Raw genomic sequence first — 17,452 nt, 5'->3', positions numbered from 1 at the left:
TAGCTCCTTGGCTCACCTTCTGGATGTCCGGGACTCCCGGGATCTTGATGTGACAGGACGTAGGCGCTCCCACGGTGTTTCGCAGGGAGGGGTAGCCCCAGCGCCCGGTCGCTCTCTCCACCTTGATAAGCTCAGTCTGGGATCACTGCGTTTCACCCTCTCTCGGCGCAGCTTATGTCCAGGCCCTGCTTCACCCGCTTGGAGCACTTGCAAACGACAGGGCTCCTCAGCAATGCCATGTTTGGCCTCATTCGACGTTGCCAGAGTTCCAGTGTCGTACCAGAAGTTTTGTCACCAGTGATGTAATAAGGGAAGGTGCTAATTCACAGCTGTTGAGCAGCGGAACTGGAGGGACACAACTTACACAAGCACCTCGTATCCGGCCGCCATCTTGGCCCGTTCATGATATTTTAAAGCTAGAGTCTTTAAGAAATACCGAACTGCTGTAAATCCGTCCTGGTGTGAGATGCAAGTGTACAGACTTGTGAGTTACTAGTAAAAACCTTGTTCCCATTGAATCCCATCAATCACCCTTAAGAAATCTTTAGTGTCTTTAAGAAGATTCTTCACAAAGGGGGAAAGGAAGGAGTCCACAAAAATAGAAGTGTTTTCAAGGAGACTCCCCTAGGGGGAATAATTCCACTCTTGTGCCTGAGGGAATTTAAAAGGTGAGGAATCCGTGGTTAAATACAGTATCCACAAGGAAGAGCATTACTGAAAGTAAGAAACTTGTACATTTGCTGTTGGTTAATTCTTTTTGCATGTCGTAGACTGTAAACCAACATCACTGGTGTACAAAAGGAAGTCCGTACTTGTCTTTTTTTTGGCAGGGATTGGAATCTGCAACTCTTTGGGGTTGAATAGAACTCTACTCAAAAATGTATATAGTGAAGGTGGATAGTTAATTTCATTGATGCTTTGGCTTGTTCTGGCAATTTTGGATGCTAACAGAATTTGTGGGTGCATGATGATTTGCTGAAAGCGATGTAGTGGCACAATTAAGGAAGATCCAGAAGGTCCCTCTTTACACTGGATTACTCAAGGACATGCAGTAGATAGTTCACCTAAGTGGAGAAGATAAGCATCTCTGCTTATTGGAAAGAGAAGGTGTGTATGCCAGTCAGGTATGGCCTTCCAGTTAACCTAATATGAATCAATTTACAATACCTCAATGGTCTTAGAGACCTACAACCACAACAGTGGACGAGAAAGGAATGTGCTGAAATGCAGACCCATTACAAGTGAGGTGCAATAATACCTACATGTGATGAGTGCTCATTGATCTGTTGTATGTTTTGTACCAAACTATTAGGAAAACGTAGAGGACTGGCAAGAGCCTGGCCTGCAGCTCCCCGCCATGGAAAGTTGATTTACCAATGCTGTCTCAGAGCTAAATTGTCTTTTGAAGCTTTGAAACACACACATTTTACTTATGAGCCAATTAATACTTTATTGCACTTGACTGGTATATGGGTACAATTGCTATCTCAATATACCTTACCTATGATAGCCAGTAGCAGGATCTCATGGTATATCTGAAGAATTTTTTTTACAGTGCATGATGTGGTCTAAATGTTGGGGCTAATCCTTTGGGAGTGATCTTCAGCGGCCCCACCCTGCTTCAAGGTCCATTTCAATTCGCGATCAAGACCTTTGAGCCGTGTGTATCACAGGATGCTAAGATGATGGTCTTCTTCTGCCAAGAGCCAGCTCCCCATTAGGCATTGTTGGCTGGCATCCTGAAGCAGCAGTGCATTGCCATGTTGGCACTAATCTACCACCTCATCCTTTGTGCCACAAGCTGTACTGTTATCAACAAGATGGTTTACACCAGGCTATAGTTAGTAGGAGCAGGAGATTGTGAAAGCAAACTCTTTGGTCTAGAAATGGCAAATGAGTCCAGTGTCTGCTGCGTACTGAGATTTGTATGGAGGAGCGTCTTAGACAGAGGTGACATGGGGGCATATGTATAAAGCACATTTCCCGTACGTAAACGGGCCGATTCTCAGAATCGGCCCGTTTGCGAACGGGAAAAAGCCTTTTGGGATGTATCATCATTTTTGGAAAACCTTTATTCAAAGAGTCAAAGTACACAGCAGAGAGCCTACAACCCTTATGGGCCGGCCGCGGTAAATATCTCACATTTGGCTCGAATCACACAGCCCTATGCCGTCAACCCGGAGGTACGGCGGCGTTGAAGGATGCAGGTGTACCAAGGTGAAACCAGAATGTGGCAGGTCTGTGTCTGTCAGAACATCAACAGAGATATGGGCAGAGCGCCCCAATTTGCATTAATGTGCCAAACAATCAAAAATTCACTTTTTTTTTTTTGCATTTTTCAAAGTGCCATGTGGCACACATACATGCCCTTAGGGCATTTATCTGTGCCACATGTGTACACATGCACATTTCAGGGGTGCAACAGGGTGTCCTTTTGACACCCTGGCACCCTTGAAATTGCATTCTCAATTTGCGATTCTCTAATTGAGAATCGCAAATTGAGAATGTCTTCCCATTCATTCCTAAAGGCCTCTAGGCCCATAGGAATGAATGGGAAGGTATTCCTTAATTGAAAATTGCAATTTGCGATTCCCAATTAAGGAATATGTAGGATTCGCAAAATTATTTGCAAATCCTACATACATGGCGTTTTGCGATTCTCAAATAGAGATTCTCTAAAAATCGCTATTTGAGAATTGCAAATGTATCCTTTGATACATATGCCCCATAGTCTTAACTGAGTGGTAATGCAGTTATTAGATTACAAGGATTATCAAAAAGAAGTTGCACACTTTTAAATGAGACATTTGTTTGGACAAAATGGGTGCTATTGCAAGCTTTTTTAGGCTCTATTTGAACATTTTATGCCAATATGTACTTTGTGGAGGACCTCCTGGCCTCTCTGCTGCCATCTTGTATGTTGGCATTTGTCCTGTCTCTAATAACCTAAATCCGTACTCAAATGTATAATAGTGCCGGCAATTACAACATATTATCAAACTCTATCAATCAAACCAAAAATGGTCTTGTCTTGATGTCCTTTACTCCATGACTTAGGAACAGCTTGCGAACCCTGACTCTCTCTACGGCAACATCTGGCAATGTGTGAGATCTGCACTTCGCGCTACAGCGATGACAGCTTGCGGGGACTGCTCACTCAAAGCTCCAGCAATGAACATCTGAGCCGCCCGACAGGATTTTCGCAATAGAGAGACGACCATCTACAACACTAGGGCTGCTCTTCACACCATAGCGACAACCACCTGCAGCACTTTACTTGCAGCCTCCTACACCACAAACTAGACTCTTCGCGTCAGACTTTTGAGAAGGTAACATTTTCGGTGAGACTAACCTGGTTATCCATCTTGTGCTCCATCGCAATCGGCCTGAACTTGTGAATTTTCCCCAGTCTAGCATGAACACCTGACCATGAGTGGCAACTTACCTAAAACTTTGAAATTGCAGATCTTCAGTTCTACTGATTGTTTTTTTTTTTTGCTCTCAAATTATTTATTACGTTTTACTCACTTCCTAAATTTGTGTGGGACTTTTGTGTTGTGTTTTCCTTTTATTACTGTTTGTGTGCTGCATAAATACTTTCTACATTGCCTCTTAGTTAAGCCTGACTGCTTTGGTGCCAAGGTGCAAGAGGGTTAAGCACAAGTTAATTTGGTGACTTTTGTAGTTCACCCTGATCAATATTGTGGTTGTTGCTTGAGAAGGTTATTTACACCCCTCAATTACAAACCCAATTTCCTACGTTGACGCTCAGTGACTATGAATGCAATAATGGGGCAACTTCAAACCCCAAAGCACAGCTACAGACTTCTTCGACCGATACGCCACCACCGCAACCAACACAAACCTCAGACTGACCACCTGGAACCCCGTCTTCACCCAGGACACCACCTCCACCATGAAATCCATCCTTTTGGGAGCTCCCTCAGACTCATGCCTGCACCACCTCTTCAACCTCTGAAACCAAAGGATTGGCCAGGAACTCACAGCCCTGCTCTACACCTCTATCACCACCGCAACATTTCCCGATGCCTGGAAACACGCCTGAGTCAGACTACTACTCAAACCTCACCTGACCCCAGCGAACTCAAAAACTATCTGCCAATCTCCCTGCTCCCATTCCCAGTGAAGGTACTGTAAAAGATCATCAACAAGCAACTCATGACACACCTGGAGCAGAACCAGCTACTCTATGCCTTTAGTCCGGCTTCCGCAGCAATCACATCGCCAAAATTGCCCTGGTCGCAGTCACCAATGACATCCGACCAAGGAGAAACAGCAGCTCTGATCCTCCTCGACGTCTCGGCAGTCTTTGACACCGTATCCCACCACACACTGATCGAAAGACTCCACCACATCGGCATCCAAGAGGACGGCTCAATTGGATCACCTCCTTCCTCACAGGAAGAGCCCAGAGGATTCACCTCCCACATTTCACCTCTGAACCCAAGGAGATCACCTGTGGTGTCCCCCAGGGCTCATCCCTCAGTCCCAGGCTCTTCGATGCATATGTGACACTGCTGGCCAACATCGTCAGATCCATGGTCTCAACATATGCTCCTACTCAGACAACACCTAACTCATCCTCTCACTCATCGAAGACCCCACCACCACCGGAATCTACTTCCACGGAGACAAGTGTTGCCGACTAGATGAAGTACAACTGCATGCAGCTGAATACCTTTTTTTATTTTTCATTATAAAACTACAGTGAGTTCTGTTGGTGAAGTGCAATTTCTTTGTGAAATTATGGTGCTTGTATCTAATACCTTCATACAGACCAATGAATGTTCAACACAACGTCTACGAGTCAGTGCTCATATCAATTGACTTCGAAAGAGATCAGTTACTGATTGACACAACACATACCAGTCTGCGATAACTCAGTATATTCGTATTCATATATCCAAGTTATACAACAGAATGAGAATTAGTCTCACGGCTGTTAAACAAAAGTAACAAGTGACTGTGACAAAGTGACACTATGTGAGCAAGTGAATCGAACAACAAAAATCAATTGATCACATAAATATAGTGCAAATAAAAATGTTTTGGAAAAAATGCCTGGTTTTTCTTGATCTAGTCAGCTCAACGAGAAAAAAGCCTATTGTACTAATAGTAAGTTCTTCAGGCTTGTTGGCCGAGGATACAGATCTTTAATGCTAATATCGTCAAAGTTTCCTCCCTGCAGGTATGTTTCGGTAAAATCATCACAAAGGGTCTTCCTCAGGACTATGGGTATGTGAACAGCCTATGTGATAGTCAATCAGGATTTGTCAAGCGTGACTGCTTCACCCATGAGGGTCTCGGGGCGCTGTGGGATCGTGCTGCAGGATTGCGCTGCCTGTTGCTATTGGTTGAACCACCAGGTCTTGCTGTTCTTCCTGAACTGCTGGAATAAAGGTGAGGCTTTGAGGTCCAGGGGGAAGGTTTTCCAGGTCTTGGCCTCCAAGTGGGAGAAGGAGTGGCCTCCACTGTTTGCCTGGCGGAAGCGTTGGGTAGCTGCTAGTGAGAGAGATCTGGAACAGAGTTCTCTGGTGGGGTGGTAGAAATTCACTCGTTTGTTGAGGTAGGCTCGTTCTTCATTGTGTAGTGCCTTGTAACTGTGAGTGAGCAGCTTAAACTGGCATCTCATTGTGACTGGTAGCCAGTGGAGTTTCCTGAGGTGGGAGGTGAGGTGCGTCTGGCTGGGGAGGTCGAGGATGATTCTGGCTGCTGTGTTCTGGATGGTCTGGAGTTTCCTCATGAGCTGGGTGGTGATGCCTATGTAGAGGGAGCTACCGTAGTAGTCTGCTGGTGTCGAAAGCTTGCATGACTGTACGTTTGTGTTGGGTGGGAGCTATTTGAAGACTTTCCTGAGCAGATGGAGGGTGAGGAAGCAAGCAGAGGAGACGGCACTGACCTGCTAAAGAATACAATCCTAGTCAGACTGTGTGTAGTGTTCACTATATGAACACTACTCACAGAGAGCACAACTGTAACTCACCTGGATAGAGTATAGCCTACTAATGGACGTTCAGAAAAAAGAGGACACCTTCCAGTCGGGATAGAGTAGGGAAAATGGATCAAGCGTATCCCCAATCCTGCATGGGAAAGATTATGCAATGGATTCAGTACACATGTGGTGCTTAATGAATTACACAAAGTGCTATTGAAAAGCACTCTTACTTATCCTAGGACCACTTGAATCCAAGTTGTAAGTAATTAGATGTATGGAGATTGTGAAAGGTGGAAAGTTCCTGAAGGGATTTCCCTGTAAAGAGATAAAATAGAAATGCATAAAGTAAAATACTCCGTTAAACAGTGATGTACAAGTTACTTCAAAAGAAGTCAATCATGCTGCTCACCTTAGGATGCAGCTGCCACTATTCCTTTGACAAATGAAGCTTGCGGTGAGTGCAAAGTTTAATCAAGTTCCTCATGGGATTCTCTACTGGATAAAATAGTAAGAAATCTTTTTGTTTATATGGCAAGTAAAAGTCAAAATAACCCAAGAGGCTCACCTCAAGAGTGGCTAGTTACAGCGATGTCTTCCCTCTGCAGTTCAAAGGTAAATGCGGCAGGGAAGACACAACTGATAAAGATAAGATTAGGATGGCAGCCGCTACTTGAACGTGCACGCCGTGCCAGTCTGTGCAATCGCACTAAGGTGGCTGCACAAGGAATAGCAGTATAGTTGAGTCAGCCCAGAAAGTTCTGAACCAACGATGTTAAAATATGTGGAACCAATGTGGATACAATTATCTAAGCACAATGACGTGCCATGCCGAAGGCTGTGAAACGTCAGGAATCATGCAAATCCTGCAGCTGAACACAGACAAAGCGGAAGTACTGCTCTTCGGCAACAACAGCAACGCATGCAACGACTCCTGTTGACCATCAGACCTAGCACCCGCACCCACTCCCTCTGACCATGCCAGAAACCTCGGAATCATCAGTGACAACAAGCTCACCATGAGATCACAGCTCAACGCCGTCTCCTCTTCCTGCTTTCACACTTTGTGCATGCTACATAAGATCTTCAAATGGCTACACCTACATACAGATCGACCGTGATGTAGGCCCTCATCACCAGCCAAATGGACTACGACAGCACCCTCTACGTAGGAATCGCTGCGCACCTCCTACAGAGACTTTAGACCATAGTGAATGCCGCAGCCACTCTCGTCCTTGGCCTTTCCCGACGAACGCACATCACACCTCTCCTCAGGCAACTCCACTGGCTTACCCGTACAGAAGAGATGCCAATTCAAGCTGCTGACACACACAAAACCCCCTCCTGAACTTCCACCAACCATCCAGAAGACTATTCTCCGCCTCCCTTTCACTTGCCCATGCTCTCTGCATCTAACGAAGCAGAAGTGGAGGATGCTCCTACTTCCACATCGCAGCAAAAACCTGGAACAGCCTCCCCATGTAACTCTGGGCCATCACCTCACTTCCGTAATTCTGAATGGTGCTCAAGACCTGGTTGCTCGAATAGGCCTCCGGGACCTGCAAGTGCCTGAATACTCTATTGGGTGATTAGCCTTGCTTCATAAATTCTGATTTATTGGTGGCATCCAGTACTTGTATTTGTGCAGCACCACTCAAAGATTTTGTGTAACACTAAAATCCCATGTAAATAACGATACCAGCTTCATCCTCTTTTTAAATTCTCCTTGATTGGCCTCTTGCTTTTTCCACATTATTTTCTGCTCCACCTGACTTTGTGCACCTGTGACTCTGCCTGCTGTAAGCATGGGGTTTGAGCTCAACAACCTGGAGAGTTATGCTGTGTTCTCAGCTCAGAGGATTCTGCAATGAGCAGGGGCTTCTGGCAAACTGGAGCTCCAAGAAGCAGGTGCTCCAGAAGGCCCAATGGTTCTGAGAGGAGGCTAACCAATTACAGGCTACAGCACAGGAGGAGGATGAGGAGGTGGACGTTAAGGAGGAGATGGAAGGAGAGGATGACAAGCTTTTGATGGTGGACCAAGAGGCGGGTAAGCCCCCAGGAATGAAGTCCCCTGCCAGACACAGGGGGACAAGCTAAAGTATTCAAAAAAAGTTTGGATATTTTTTTTATATACTTTAGATCCAGAGCAGGCAACAGTATATCTGCTTGCAACCTGTCCTAGGAGGTACAGGAAGACAGAACGAGATTTCAGGCTGCAGCTGGCTAAACTAAAACTGGAGACAGGAGAGAAAAAAACTAAGGACAGAGAGGGCCTTGGCAACAGAAAAAGTCTGAGGAAGAGAGAGACTTGGAGGATAAGAAGCCGACCCTAGAGAAAGCGGAGAATGAAAAGGCTTTGGCTGAAAGGCAACTGGTCTTGGTTCATGAAGTGAGTCTGAAGGAGCTGGACCTTAAAGCTAAGCAAGCAACAGAGTCCAGCAGCAGTGGTGGCACCAATCCAGTGTCAAATGGAGAGGTGACAGCATACCACAAGACCTGGTGCCTAGCTATGTGGTGTGGGATTATATAGAAACATGTTTTTCTGCCTATGAGGTAGGCCTGAGGATGCACAGGGTCCTAGAGGAGGGTTGGGGACGGGGTAGTTGGTGGAAAAACATGCCCACAGAGGGGAGGGACAGCCTCCTTACACTAGAGGTAGGGAATCAGTTGAAGTATTCTGCCATGATCATTCTCAACATCCCTGTCACATCACCAGCTACCTGAGAGACCTCCATTGGCTCCCAGTCAACAAAAGAATCAACTTCAAGCTCCTCACACACACACCTACAAAGCCCTACATGACACAGGACCTGCATACCTCAACCACCGCCTCTCGTTTCATGCACCCACCATAGACCTCCGCTCAACTGACCCTGGCTGACATCCCACGTATCCACAAGACCATAGCTGGGGGAAGATCCTTCCCCTACCTCGCAGAAAAGACCTGGAACGCCTTGCCTCTCCCCCTAAGGCAATCACTGTCACTGCCCCAATTCAGGAAGGACCTCAAGACCTGGCTCTTTGACTGAACCACAGTAGAGAGATCTGCAGCCATCTGCCCCCGTTCCTTGAGACCCTTACGGGTGAGTTGTCACACTTTACAACCCACTTTATTGATTGATTGACAGCAAGCTAACTGATCCTAGGGAGCTTCCATTAGAGGAGGACCTCTGGGTCTGCACCAGAGTGTCCAAGAAGGTATCTTGGGGAGGGTGGAGGGTCCCCAAAAGAGTGGTCAGTGTCCCCAACAAAAGAAAGGTGGAAGATAAAGGAAAAAATCAGGCGTTCTCTAAAGGCCCCCAAATTAGATCACCCACCCACCCACTCGCACAGCCACTCACACAACCATTCACCCACTCACTCATACAGCCAGTCACATAGCAACACACTAACCCATATAGTTACTCACACTTCTACTTATTTACCTACACAGTCACATACTCACTCACCCATACAAGCACTCACACACCCACTCAACCATTTACATACCCAATCACATATGCATAGAAGCACTCACACATCTGCTCACTCACCCATACAGCCATTCACACAGGTACTCACTCTCCAATATAGCCACTCACACACCAACTCACGTAACTAAACACCCACTCAAACATTCACTCACTCATACAGCCAATAACACCCAGTCACTCACTCATATAGTCATCCAGACACTCACTGTCATCCAGACACTCACCCATAAAGTCAATACATGTCCACTTACTCACCCATAGTCACTCACACCACCACTCACCCATACAGCTACTGACAATACAGCCACTCACACAGCCACTCACACACCCATACAGCCGCTCACATAATATACATTTGAAATAGTATCACTCAGTAGTAGTGCACATGGTGTACTAATTTAATGTTTGTAGTAGGTTACTATATATATGTTTGCAGAGTTTTTATATGGCGCGAACTTGACCCGAATCCAATCGGGTATCAGAGCGCTTTACATAGCACCAGTTACGTTACATGAGGACACACATTCATTTTTTTTGTTTAGGCACGGGGAGATTAAGTGATTTGCCCAGAATCACAGGATGTTCAGCGTTATTACCGAGACTCGAACCCAGTTCCCCAGGTCCGAGGTCGAGCGCCCTAGCCGTTAGGCCAACTCCTCTCCCCAATTAACAATCATAAACTCTTAAAAACACACACACTCAACTGATGATGTCATGAGTGATGTAATATGTGAGGTCATATGCAGTGCATTGCGGGGCATAAGTTATAGTTAGCTCAGGTAGCTAGAACTACTGAATTTCACTGGTTTTGTACGAGTGAAATCTGAACCTAACTATACCCTCCATGTAACCGTTGTTTTTTTTCAGTGAAAATAAATATATATATATATATATATATATATATATCCATAACCTACTGGCAGTTGCCAGTAGGTAGTTCTAGTTAGGACCTAGTTTCCATAGGGAAAGCTTTTTTTCTTTTGCAAATTTTTTTTTTTCGAGATTTAATGAATCTTCATGAAATGTTCAGAACTAGTTTGCTACTCACCTCAGCTGCTGTCTGGAGAGTGTCTGGGTGATCCGTCAAGCGGTGGCTGAGAAAAAGAGCGGTCCCAAAACTCGTTTTCCCCATGCAATTTCCCATAGGGATTTTAGACACGACTACAGCCCAAACTGCTGAATGAATTGCACCAGATTTGGCAAAAAGTTAGATCTTGGTCCAGAAAGAGCGCTGTTTGAATTTTGGTGTAAATCTGTTCAGTAGTTTTGGAGTTATTAAAGAAAAAAGATGTATGTATATCTAGAGACGTGGATCCACTGTGGAGGATCTGTGGATCCATGTGCCAACAGCAATGCTGTGATTGGTTGACCGCAACCTGGAAGAAAAGTTGTGGCCGCCATTTTGTGAATCGAGACACGGTTCCCAGGGGTTGGGAGGGAAATAAAGTCGAAATAGGATATAAGGAGTCAGGATAGAGGTATCCCAACCCCATGGGACTGATGGAGGGATCTTGGAGGGACCCCTTATGGGAAAGACACTGTGGGAAAATGTTTTTTTAGCATGCCTGAGGATCCTTGGATCTACCGCGATGCTCAGTGCAGCCCCCATGTGAATCCTGGCTGATCCGTGGAATAAACCCACTCACACACCCACTCAAACACTCATTCACACACAACCACTCACACACCCATATACCCACTTACACTTCATAAAGCCACTTACACACCCACTCAAAGACCCAGAAAAACACTACCTCACCCCCTGAAAGACCCACACAGCCACTCACATACCCATTCACACAGCAACTCACACACCCACTCACACACACATACAGTCACTCACAGACCCACAAACCACTCCCACTCACAGATGGACGGTCACTTACAAACCCACTCACACACTCACTTTCACACCCACACAACCATTCACACACCTACAAAACCACTACCACACCTACTCACAGAGCCACTCACACCCATTTACACACCCACTCGCACAACTACTCACACACCCATACAGCCCATAATACACCCACTCAGACCCACAACACCACTACCACACTTACACAGTCACCCACTTGAACACCAACACAACCACTAACAGACCCACTCACAGACCTTCACAGGCACTCACACACCCACTTACACATTCACATACCCACTTGCACACCCACACACTCAGTCACGCACCCACTCACACACCCATACATCCACTCACACACCCACTCACAGACCCACAAAACTACTCCAACAGACATTAACAGACCCATTCACACACATCCACTTGCACACCCACACAACCACTCACACATCCATACAGCCACTCACACATCCATACAGCCACTCACACCTCCATATACCACTCACACACTCATTCAGAGACCCACAAAACCCCTCACACAGCCACTTGCATACCCACTTGCACACCCACTCATACTCCCACTCAACCAATCCCACATCCACTCACAGACCCACATAGCCACTCACAAACCCACACAACCACTTCCACACCCACTCACACACCGATTCATGCGCACACACAAAACAAAAAGTTACAGGGCCGTTATAGTTGGGAAATAGCATTATAAAATTATAGACGTTAACTAAAAAAAAACATTGGTTACAAGGATGTTATAGTTAGGAAATAGAATAAAAAAATCTTAGAAGTTCACTGCAAAAACAAAGGTTACAGGCACGTTATAGCTGGTTTCAGATTTTTCACACATAACCATAGAAATTCAGCAGTTAGAGTTATCTCAAGTAGCTATAACTCGTGACCTAAGGTAACTATAATTCGTGCCCTCAACATGCAATGCTAATCACCTCAAATGTTACATCACTCATGACATCTTCTATCACATCTTTGATAATATCACTGAAATATCTGCAGTTTAATTATTGATGACAAAACTGTGCATGGTGGGGTGCAAGTTATAGTAACCACAGGGCATGTTATAGTTACTTGAGATAACTAGAACTGTTGAATTTCTATGCTTTTGTGTGTGTAAAATCTGAACCTAACTATAACGTCCCTGTAACCTTTGTCTTTTTCAGTGAATCTATGTGTGTGTATATATATATATATATATATATATATATATATATATATATATAGCAGTCAACCTTTCCTCGAACGATCCTCTTTGCCCTGGATCAAGAAGGGGACGGACTCCAGTTAGTTGTACCCAAATCAATTTATTTTTTGTTTGTGCGCTCTTCCGCCATGACGCGTTTCGGGCTCTGCAGCCCTTGATCACATGACGTGCCCCTCGTGTTTGTCCCATTTAAAGTGACAGTCCATAATTGTTTGCCATAGACATAGACAAAAGATTTTACCATGATGTAAATGTTTTCAACATGCTTATTCTTATCATAGTTGCTTATTGTAATTGTAAAATACATTACTAGACTTGTTTCTCATGGCTCATGATTTATACAATATAATATAATATGATGAAAATTGAGCTGTTGGCTCATATATCACATAGTATATATATATGTATATATATGTATATATATCGACAAAGCACTCTCCTCTCTCGTATCCGATCAGCTGAGCAGAAGGGAGCACGGACCACAAGATTCTTTTCAAATATCTGTTCGTTTATTCAAGACTTAAACAAACAAGGCAGCCATTACGCGTTTCATCCCTCCTGGGGGACTTGATCACATGATATGTATATATATATATTCACTGAAAAAACCATAGGTTTCACACATGTTATAGTTAGCTGGACATTTTACTCATAAAAAACCAATGAAATTCCCCTGTTATAGTTAGTGCAGGCAACTATAACTCACGCGACCGCAATCCTCTGCTGATGACATATGTGTCTTTATGAAAAAAAAATATTTGTAATATATGTATAGCTAAAATTTAATGGAAGAAGACATGGGCAAATAAGTGTCTAAATACAGTATTAGCATCAGCAGAGGATTGCGGTCGCGTGAGTTATAGTTGCCTGCACTAACTATAACGGGGGAATTTCATTGGTTTTTTATGAGTAAAATGTCCAGCTAACTATAACATGTGTGAAACCTATGGTTTTTTCAGTGAATTTCCAAGGTTTTTTAAATGCTAATTCCTAACTATAACGTGTGTGAAACCTATGGTTTTTTCAGTGAATTTGTACGGTTTTTTAAATGCTAAGTTACTTTACGCCATTCGTGGCGTGCGCGCCAACTTAACGCAGTTCGTTCCGTGCGCGCACGGTGCGCTTCGCGCACCGTGCGCGCACAGTGAGCACGCGGTGCGCTTCGCGCACCGCGCGCCCACTTTACGCAGTTAGTGCCATGCACGCACGGTGGGTACGCTGGATGGGCCATGTACGCACGATGCGCTTCGCGCACCGTCCGCACATGGAGGACATATTATGCGCTTCATTGTGAAAGGTTATGTTTTACATGTTCCAATATTGTATATGCAATACACAAAAGGTGCCCTTCGGGCACCTTTTGCACACTGGGTGGGGAAGGTGTGGATAATTTTTTTTTTTTAATTATTTTTTACCGTACGCGTACGGTAAGCGTAATCGGCGTTTTTTCGAAAAAAAATAAAATTGAATTTTTTGCCTTGGGGGTTCGTTTGGGACACAGTAATCAATGCTAGGAGGTTAGGAGCTGTCTAAACAGCCCCTTTACATGTTTTTAGCCTTTGTTTTTCCTCCCCCCCTCAGAGTGCGAGAGAGAAAATGGCGGCCGCAGCTTCCTGGTTTCGACCGATTTGAATGTTTACTAAGATCTAACAGCCAATCAGAATCGCGCTCGCGCACGGCACCGTACGCGTACGGTAAGCTTACGGTAAGCGCACCGTAAGCTGCCACAGATATATATATTGATTTAAATGCTATTTTCTCAGGAACTACTGAACAGATTTAAACCAGACCTACAAAAGGCACTTCCTTGACCTGTAGACTACCTCTCTGCCAAATTTCAAGTAACTCTGTTCAGCCGTTCGGGCTGTAGCTGTGTCTAAAGGTCCTATGGAAAAATGCATGGGAAAAACGCGTTTTGGGACCCCCCTTTTTTCTCAGCCCCCGATTGACGAATCCCCCCGAGACTTTCAGGGTAGGAGCGGAGCGTAGCGCCCCATTAGTTTTGAAAATTTCGCGAGGATTCGTCGACCGGCGCCAAAGTTATTCCAAATAGAATGTTGCGGTTTTCCTATGGAAACAGGGTCCTAACTATAACTATCTACTGGCGACCGCCAGTAGATAATATATAAACATACACACACATACACATGCATATGTTTGGAGAAAGAGTATACTTCATGTGTAACTGACTACAATCTTGCCATCAAGGATTTATAGTGACATCATAAATCATGTAAATGTCCCCAGAACATTTGGATGGCAACATAACACCATATTACAAGTTATCCATCATGTATTTTGTATATTACATGTTTATCTTGGGATAGTTTGCTTGAAAATTTTATTTTTTCACACAAATATATACTTATAGGGAAATAGCAAGTGAAACACTGCATTATAGCATTTGTTTGTGTAATTAGTTATGTAGTTAAGAATGAATTGTTTTAGAAAAACGCCTATGTAACATACGTTTAGCTTACACACAAACATTTTATTTGAGCGCGCAGCAAGTCACCACATTAGAATCTGGTCATTGCACTGACCACTACTGCAAATCGTAATGGCAGAGGTGCTTGAATCATTCATAAGCCCTTCAAGTTTTTCTAAGAAGGATTCCATTCTGCTGTGTCTGTTTTTCCATGCTAATCTAAAGGGACCAACCAAATGCAAAAAAGTTTTGACCCATCCCCCCAAAAAGAATGGTTCAGCCAAACTGACAGGCCGCTCCCCTCTGAACTGAATGAGAATGTAATCCGCCCCAGATGTGTTTCAGCCTTCTTGCGCTGCTTCACGGAGATGAATCTTGATTCCATGTGTCAAAATAAGCTTGTAACTCATATGGTTTACCTCTCCAACTAATGCAAACATTCTTAGACAGCAAAATTGTGATTGGCAATGCTTAAATCCACCTTAACCAATGGGAATTCCTTCAGGCATCATGCGATTGTGATTGCGATGATAAAGGGTAAAAGAGTGCTTTAGAAATTGTATTGTGTCTTAACATGCCTCTGAGATTCAAGAGGACATATACTACCAATTCTGTGTGTATTTCCCATTTTTAGGTCTCGGCTCTAAACGGCACGCATGCGTTGTCTCGAACCGACACATGCTGCATCTACATCGTGGGCTTACCAGCCCGCCCATAGGCCTCCCACTTGCTGGCACCATCTTCGCTTCAATTTTTTGCCATCCCCATTTGTCAAGGGAATGCATAAGTCATGCCTTATCTGGATTTTTAGCGCTCCCGGAGCGCACCTCCCAACTACATTTGGCAGTCATTGTTTCGGGACTTGTTTTTTCAGTTTTTGGGACAGTGTATTCATTTCCAACCACGCACTAAGGTGACAAAATTTTGGCTTTTGGTAAAGAAAAGTGGCTTTTATCCCAAACAATCACAGAAACTGGCTAAGATAATTTGATGTGCAGTATGGGTCGAAAATAAGATTTAGGTTTCCTTGAAGGTGTGCAGGAAAATACACGCCACATTTGATAATGTTGACGTCTCACAGGCAACATGCAACATGCAAACCTGTCTTCGCGGTCTAAGAATTCTTAGTTGCTCATACTTTCAAAGGGTATACAAACCAATTGAGAAAGGGGATCTTCTAGTGCGCATATAACTAGAAGGTTAGGTAGGCTTTTGCTTTCATGCAAGCTTAGTTGCATGCATGCATTCAAATATCCCTTGTTATGATCAGTGAGGCGATGCCACATATGAGCGTTTGAGGGTGGTGGGATGCCGGGGCAGCGATGATTCCATCAAAAGGCGCAATAACAGAGCGGACTTGTAATGGATAGCTGTCTTTCATACATTTGACATTCCTTTAAAACAAAGCTGAATAGATTTTTTTTTTTTTTTTTCAAAAACCTTTATTCTTTTAAATCAGTGACACAGCTATTCAGCCGACAACCCGGAGGTACGGCAGCTTTAGAAACACAACACATGCGAACGTCCACATTTCACTGACAGGAGAGTCAAAGGTTCTGTTTTTAAATAAACACAAACCCAAACCTAAACACAAGCAAGGCGATAAGTACTGTAAGCACCAAAAGGGTTTCCCATCAGGGGGAGCGAGCCCCAGTTCGTCCAACAGACACAGGTCTATAGTAAGGGAAAGGAGGGGAAGTCAGAGACTCAAGAAGACAAACACATACCAGCAAGGAGTTCAAAGCCGGAAAGAAAGCTAAGGGGAGAGCTGCTCCTCAGGCGGGTCCGGGTCTGGGGGCAGGCATATGCCCCCTCTGTACTGGTTCCATCGCCCCCATACAGAGTGCCATTTCCGAGAGCGCCCTCGAGCACAATACACTGTCTTCTCCCTAAACATGCTCCAATCCATGTTTTCCATCCACGCTGTCAATGTAGGAGGCCTAGTAGAGCCCCACAGACGAGCGATGTCGCGCTTGGCTACCATGTTCCCTAGGGTCACCCACTGAGTCTGTGCCGCGTCGTGGTCAGTAGGACCCCAAACATTCAGGAGACAACACCGCGCCTCAGGCTGCATGACGATGCCCGTCACCTCCCCCATCACCTCGTGGATTCGCCTCCAAAACTCCATAATCGCACCGCATTCCCAAATAATATGTAGGAAGGTGCCCACCATACCACAGCCTCTCTTACATAAGCCTTCCTCAGAGAAACCCATATGGACCAGCCTGGGCCCCGTCACGTAGACCCTATGGAGTATTTTAAGCTGCACCAGCCGCGCGGGGATCGCGACCTCTTTGGGAGAAGAAACTGCATACTGCCAATCCTCATCATCTAGTTCAAGGCCATCCCTGGTCCATTGATCGCGCAACCCTAGAAGAAGATCCGCCCGAACATTAATAAGTTTCTTATAAATGAGCGAGATCGTACTCTCTGGCATATGGCCATCCAGGATCCGGTCCTCTAACGGAGAGGACTCAGGCACTTTCTCCCCTTCTACAAGGAC

The 17,452-nt window shown here is 44.8% G+C and overlaps 1 long non-coding RNA gene across 3 annotated transcripts in view; it reads left to right on the top strand.

Annotated features, from left to right (window-relative positions):
* The window catches only part of LOC146801797 (uncharacterized), a 148,466-nt gene that overhangs the window by 7,370 nt on the left and 123,644 nt on the right, over positions 1-17,452 (top strand). For all 3 annotated transcript variants that reach the window (XR_014968074.1, XR_014968073.1, XR_014968075.1), the window contains exon 2: positions 3,058-3,329. This is a non-coding gene — a long non-coding RNA (uncharacterized LOC146801797). The remainder of the gene's footprint in view (positions 1-3,057; positions 3,330-17,452) is intronic.

This window comes from Triturus cristatus, chromosome 8 (assembly GCF_964204655.1).
Source record: "Triturus cristatus chromosome 8, aTriCri1.1, whole genome shotgun sequence".
Taxonomy (NCBI): Eukaryota; Metazoa; Chordata; class Amphibia; order Caudata; family Salamandridae; genus Triturus; species Triturus cristatus.
This window is presented reverse-complemented; position numbering and strand designations above follow the sequence as displayed.